Source organism: Mastomys coucha, unplaced genomic scaffold (genome assembly GCF_008632895.1).
Source record: "Mastomys coucha isolate ucsf_1 unplaced genomic scaffold, UCSF_Mcou_1 pScaffold22, whole genome shotgun sequence".
NCBI lineage: Eukaryota > Metazoa > Chordata > Mammalia > Rodentia > Muridae > Mastomys > Mastomys coucha.
Window position 1 is genome coordinate 140,901,924 of NW_022196905.1, and position 7,781 is coordinate 140,909,704.

Consider the following 7,781-nt stretch of genomic DNA (forward strand, 5'->3'; position numbering starts at 1 on the left):
AGGGGTGGGGTGGGGGCAGGGGGAGGTAAGATCCAATCTGTGCAGAGGGGTGTGGGGGGAGATGGAAGTAAGGGGCCATCTGTGGAGTTAGGGAAGAAGGAGGAGGTAAGGGGCCATCTATGGAGTGAGGTATTGGGGGGTGAAGAGGGAGGTAAGGGCCTATCTATCTGTTCAGTGCAGTAGGTGTGGGGCTAGTGCTGAGGACTAAACACTTGCCAGGTGTCCTGCTCTGGGGATTCCCACTAGAGGGATGGTACCTGAGATGTCACCTGCAGGTGGAAAAAAAATGCAGGTCCCCAGTGGGCTCCTTGGTTCTGAGGAACAGAGGGAAGGATGGAAGCTGAAGGGCCCTGGGAGAATCCATCCCCACGATAGCCAGTCCCGTCTGTCCTCCAAGGGACAGAAAGTGTCTGGAGCCCTTGGCACACAGCCCCATACTCCTGACCTCTATGCTCATCAGCACACAGGCTGGCAGCCATTGAATCATCTGGTGGGGCTCACGGCTACGCTGGTGAAGCAAGGCCAGGCTTCCCATTCCATTTCCCTCCTACCTCCTCTTCCCTGCAGCGCCATATTCAGCTTTCTGTCCTGCTGGCTTCAGAAATTTCCTGAGGACTTTTGTGAGTCCCCAAACATGGCCATCGTAAGGCAGTTCATGGACTACGTGAGGCTCAATGTGCCTTCTGTAGATGTAGATACCCAAGCCAATGAGCTGCTCTTGGCACTGGAGGAGCAGGAGGCCAAAGAGCTAAAGCTTGAGAAAGGTGAGGAGACCTGGGGTGGGCTGCCTAGCAAGGTAGGAGGGGCTTTCAGTGATGGTTTCCACCAGGGAATTCTCCAGAGCTCTGGCCTGAAGCCAGGGCTGGACAGCAGTCAGGTAAGATGTCCCACTGTGAGGAGAGGACTGGGGATTCTCTGGCATGAAAAGGCCTCGTGGAACCGGCAGTTCTGGAACCCTTTGTGCTATAAGCTGGACCAGTTCAGCTTCTGACTTTAGATCAAGCTCTGCCCACATCAGCTGATATACAGTCACCTGCAGATGTAACTGCAGATGTGGCTGCAGATGAGGCTGCAGATGTGGCTGCAGATGTGGCTGCAGATGTGGCTGCAGATGAGGCTGCAGATGTGGCTGCAGGTGTTTTAGCTGCCAGGCAGGTATTTCTATCTGTCATTCTGCAATTAGGTGCACCAGATTTTGTTTTCCCTCTGCCTGAGGTTGACATATAGTTAGAATTATCTGCTGAGTTCCACCTAGCTGTAGTTCCCCGCCTAAGTTGATCTCATTTCTTTAGAGAAAATCTCTCTCTTTATTTTGTTGGATTTTTTTTTCATATTGTTGTTTTCACTGTTGGGCTTCTATTTATGTTTGGATATTAATAAAAATGAATTGTTTGCTCATCTTAAATGATATAGTTCATTTTCCAAGTGGTACAATCTACTCATGTTTACTGTGGACTGCGCCTCTGAGCCAAACAGGTCAATCATGGAAATGGGACCCTCACAGGCCACCCTGGAAGCACACACACTGTCTTGTGATTTTACTGCTGTGAACAGATACCATGACCAAGGCAACTCTTATAAAGAACATTTAATTGGGGTTCAATCCATTATAATCAAGGCAGGAGCATGGCAGCATCCAGGCAGGCATGGTGCAGGCAGAGCTGAGAGTTCTTTCTACATCTTCATCTAAAGGCTGCTAGCAGAATACTGGTTTCCAGGCAGCTAGGATGAGGGTCTTAAAGCCCCCACACCCACAGTGACACACCTACTCCAACAAGGCCGCCCCTTCTAATAGTGCCACTCCCTGTGCTGAGACTATACAAACCATCACACAAGCACATGCGCAAGCGCGCACACACACACACACACACACACACACACACACCTAGATCACTGCCAATTTCAAGTCACACCTCAAGCAGCTCTTACCAGTTGTGATCAACTGTCAAGATAGTAGTCAGAAGGATCAATGGAACTGAAACCAGAGAATAGAAGTATACACAGAAAATAATCCTGGGATGCAGTGTTCACACAGAGCCTCACTATGTAGCTCTGGCTGGCTTGGAGCTCACCCTAAAGCGTGTGCTGCCCTTGATCTACAGATCCTCTCATTTAAATCCCTTAAATCAGTGGATCTCAACCTGTGGGTCAAATGACCCTTTCACAGGGGTCACCTAACACCATCAGAAAACATGTGTGTGTGTATATACAAACATACATACATACATACATATTGATATAGATAGGTAGATATTTACATTATGATTCATAAGAATAGCAATAAGTTATAAGGTAGCAATGAAAATAATATTATGACTAGGGTCACCACAGCAGGAAGAACTGCACTGAAGGATCACCACATTAGGAAGTCCTAGAACTACTGCCCTAAATGGTGGGATTACAGGTGTGTACCTCGATACCTGGAAAAGAAAAAACTTGTGTATCCTTCTGGCAGAGTGCTCTCCAGCATGGGAGCTGCCTGGATCATTGGATGACTCGCCCCTGCATACACGTTTGTGGACACCTAGGTTAAAAGACTAGGCAGAGAACATGGGCTCTACACAGCAAGGGAAAACATAAAGAAGGGGTTAATGAGAAGGTGGGGCCCCGGATCAGGCTTCAGGGAAGACTTTGTAGTGAAAATTGAAACATTAAGTAGGTTGCGGACACATGTACAAGATCTTTCTCATCTGCCTCCTGAGAGCTCTTAGTAATACAGATGCCACTCAACTTATAGCCGGATCAAGATTCATTCTCCCCACTGTGCCCCTGGTTACAGAAGTGGTTAAACTACTGGTGGGAAGGTGACCCTGACCTAGCTGCCTGCCTCCCAGGTAACGAGCACTGTGATTGCTGTTTTGTGAGTCAGTATCTAGGCTGTGATGGTCTGTTTAGTGATGCGGCTGCCTTCAAGGGCTCCCTGCCCCTGTGATTCTTCACCTGTACTCCTATAACTAACACCTGTAAACTCATTGGTTCATCCAGTGGGGCTATGGTCCTTGGCTATGTTAACTAGCAAGGCCTTCTGGAGATAGCTGGAAAGAGCGATATGCAGGGTGGAGACTGTACAGAGGGGTTCTGTTCTTTCCTTGCAAGGTTTTAGTAAACCTGTCTTAGTCATTTTTTTTTGTTGTTGTTGTTGTTGCTGTGAAGAGACACCATGATCAAGGCAACTATAAAAGAAAGCATTTAACTGCTGGCTTGCTTATAGTTTCACGGGGTGAGTGCCTGACCACCATTGGTGAGCAGCAGGTAGGCAGGCATGGTGCAGGAGCAGTGCCTGAGAGCTTACATCTATCTGGTCCATAAGCAGACATCAGGGAGAGAGAGAGAGGTGGTTGGGCCTAGCATGGGCTTTTGAGACCTCAAAGTTTACTCTCATTGATACCCTTGCTCCAACAAAGACACACCTCTTAATCCTTCCTAAAACAGTTTCACCAACTAGGGACTAAGTCATTCAAATCATTCAAATATATGAGCCTATGGGGGCCATCCTCATTCAAACCACCACACTAACTGAACTCTATAAAAAAAATATGGTGAAAACATAGAGGTGGGCTGGAGAGACGGCTTAATGGTTAACAACACTGGCTGCTCTTGTACAGGGCCTGGGTTTGATAACTAGCATCCACAGAATGGCTCATAACCATCTGCTAACTCCATTTCCACGGGATCTGATGCCCTCTTCTGGCCTTTTTTGGACACAGCCTGTATTTGTGCACAGACATACATATATGTAGACAAAGCACGCTGTCTTCCTCAGGGCCCTCTAAGGAATAGAACTACTAGGATGAAGGCATACACACACACACACACACACACACACACAGACAGACACACACACACACAGACACATACACACATATACACACAGACACACACACAGACGTACACACACAGACAGACACACACACACATAGATACACACACAGACACACACACAGACAGACACACACACAGACACACACAGACAGACACACACACAGACACACACACACACAGACACACACACAGACACACATACACGGACATACACACACACAGACAGGCACACACACACACACAGACACACACACAGACACACACACACAGGCAGGCACACACACAGACACAAACACAGAGACACACACACAGACACACACACAGACAGACACATACACAGACACACACACACGGACATACACACACACACAGACAGGCACACACACACACAGACAGGCACACACACACAGACACACACACACAGACAGGCACACACACAGACACACACACACAGACAGGCACACACACAGACACAAACACAGAGACACACACACAGACACACACACAGACAGGCACACACACAGACACACACACAGATGTATACACACAGACAGACACACACACATAGATACACAGACACACACACAGACACACACACAGAGACACACACACAGACACACACACAGACACACACACACAGACAGACACATACACACAGACACACAGACACACACACAGACACACACACACAGACAGACACATACACAGACACACACACACAGACACACATACACGGACATACACACACACACACACACACACACACACACACACACACACTCAAAAGCCATAAATGGCTTTCTTCTTATGGAAAGACCAAGGATTTGGTGGCCGCCCGCTTTGTCTGTTTTCCTCAGCCATTCCCATCTGGTGCTGAAGTCCGAGGCAATTCCTAGGGAGTTGCTGGTTCCCAGTCTCCATTGAAATCCCAAAGCAGGGTCTAACACCAGAGAGAGCAAGACCAAGCAGGCAAAAAGCAAAAGCGTCCTCCTTCCATGTCCTTTTGGGTGGGCCGGCACCGGAAGGAGTGTGTTGGAGATGAAAGGTAAGTCTTCTCACCTCAAATGACCCAATCTGTAAAATCCCTCGCCAGTGCCTGGCTGCTCCGGTGTTAATTGATTAGAGATGTAGTCAAATTGACAACCCAGATTAGCCACCACACATCCATACACACAAAAAGATAATTATAAAAAAAAAACAAAAAAACAAAAAACCAACCAAACAGTTTAAATGTAAAGAATGGAATCTCCCTCTAGGTGGAGACATGCCCCATTTCTTCCCTTGAAGGGTTGAGACAGTTGTCAGGGATCTAGCTAGGACCTGTAGGAATGTGAGTTCACCCAAAAATAATGTGTTTTTCGGGAGCCCCTACCTCCTCCTCCTATCCACACCTGGTACAGTCCCCACAAGGCAAGCCACCATGAGGTTCTGCAGGGCCTGCCTGCCTGCCTTTCTGAGTGCCGACTTTGAAAGGCAGATTTGTCTGTTTTTCTCTCGTCTTTTTCCTTACAATGAGGTCAGATCCTCGGTTTGCTTTTAAACTCTTTGGGCTTCCTCTTTTTCTGAAGTCTCCCTCTACACCACACAAGCCCCTCCCTGAATCCCTAGTTATCTCGACAAGGACACGGCATCTTGCCTAGCTGTCCTTTTCCTGTTTCCCACAGGGCAGTTGGAGGTTCCCAGAAGGAGCACAGAGTCCCCTGATCTAGGGCAATCCCTCATTAAGTCAGCTGCAATCCCCCCACATCAGTGAGGAGAGTGGAAACCCCTCCCGCATGGATGGCAACACAGGCAGGATTTGAACGTGACTCTTCCTGCATGGGAATCTCTTCATTTTGTGCCTCTTGGACTCCACCAGCTGCTACTGATGGAGCAGGTACTCTCCACCCTGGAGACATACAAACTCAGATGCTCTAATAGGACTTGTTCAGATTTGCCCACATTATATAGTTTTACTTGAATTCAGGGGAAATTTTTGTTTTGTTTTGTTTTGCTTTTGTTTTTCGAGATAGGGTTTCTCTGTATAGCCCTGGCTGTCCTGGAACTGACTCTGTAGACCAGGATGGCCTCAAACTCAGAAATCCGCCTGCCTCTGCCTCCCAAGTGCTGGGACGAAAGGCATGCACCACCACCGCCCAGCTGAATTCGGGGGGAAATTAAGTTTCATTGTTGACAGTAGTACTAACATGAACTGCTATTCCTGATCCACTGGAGAGATGTTGCAGTGAGTGTTTGGCTGCACTGCTTTGTGCTCCCAGCGGATCTCACGTATGAACTCAGGAACTATCTCAGATCGGCAAATGGAAAACACACACAGGCTCGATAGCCAGTTAATTCTAAAATGCTTTGGCTAATTCAAAGGCTGGGCACTCCTAAGCCTTCCCCTGCCACCCTAGGCCCAATGGGGAAGTGGCTAGTGGCCCCTTACCCAAAAACTCACATGCCTGGTTGACTTTATCTCCTGCAGCTACCGCGTCCCTTTCTTCTTCCCCCATCGAGAAGATTCTCTCTGCATCCTATCAGAGCAACTCTAACTGTCCCGCCCCGTGCCCAGTCATTGGCCACTGGCATCTTTATTGATAGATCAAACTAATCATGGACAAAGACCTTCAGCGTCTGGACACGCAGATTCAAAGCATTAGCACCAGGGGCTGCCGAGATGGCTCAGTGGGTAAGAGCACTGACTGCTCTTCCGAAGGCCCTGAGTTCAGATCCCAGTAACCACATGGTGGCTCAAAAAAACCACCCGTAATGAGATCTGACACCCTCTTCTGGTGCGTCGGAAGACAGCTACAGTGCCGGAGCGAGCGAGCTGGAGCGGGCCGCAGCGAGCAGGGCCGGCAGAGGTCCTGAGTCAGGCAGACAGGCAGACAGGCAGACAGGCAGACAGGCAGACAGGCAGACAGGCTCAGTAAGTCAGCAGGTGGTAGCTTCTTTCTGGAAGCTACAGAAGTGGGAGGACAATAGACTTCTTCTAGGTCCGAAGGCTCCACCCTACGTGGGCAAGCTGACTGGGATTCAGAGCAAGGTCTTAATCAGCCTGCACCAGGCTGGGAGAAGGGTACAATTCAGGCTGTAAAGCTCAGCATATAGACTGAACTACCTGCCAAAACTAAAACAAAGGCCTAATCCATCCAAGTCTAAAGTTCTGAGAAAGTCTCTGAACTAACCTTGCTTTTTGACGTCTATAGTTCTACTTCTGACTAATGGTTCTTGCTAACTGAAGTATGTCAACCCAAGACGTGGTTTTTGTGCTTTAAAGCTCATCCTGAGAAAGGCTTGGGGCTACACTGGGATACCAAATACCCAATGTGGTCAATTTTTGAGACTTTAGCATATGATGAAATGCATCAGCAGGCCTCAGAGTGGTCTGCTACTGCGATGCCCATTAGGTACCCTTTGTGATGACTTACAATAATTTCTATGTATCTAGTCACTTGAAGTATCTCTGTCTAGCTACTGTCCTAGAAAAAAGGAGGCAGAAGAGCCCCATAGTGATAGCTAATTTGTCTTTCCCCCCTTTTTATTCCACAAACATTTTCTTTTTCTAATTTGAAGCTATATTCCGTTGTGAATATAATGAAGTCATTTTAGGCCAAGCATGAGAAGGTTCTGGTGGGCTTTGTGGGAGGCTAGCCTGCCGTCTCTTTCTCTCAGCCTGCTGACTTGTTGGGGAGATAGATGCTTCTGGCATATTCTGGTAACTGCTGCTGCTGAGCAAAGGGGTTCTCCACCTCAACAAGCTGTACAGACGGCCACAACGATCATTTGATTTAGAGCCAAATATGAGTGACCAGGGCCTAGGAACATTAGGTTATAAAAAATACCACCTTACAATATTGTAACAGATTGGTGACGTCTTTATAGTAACAGATCAAAGAGAGTAACACCTCAAGGATATGTTGGTAATACACTGGTGGGAACATCTGGTAGCTGGGCAGCAGGAAGGGTAGGGACAC

General features: G+C 48.0%; 1 pseudogene; it reads left to right on the forward strand.

The window, feature by feature from the left end:
- Positions 1 to 2,156, forward strand: part of LOC116104712 — a 3,600-nt pseudogene extending 1,444 nt beyond the window's left edge.
- Positions 2,157 to 7,781: the final 5,625 nt, after the last annotated feature.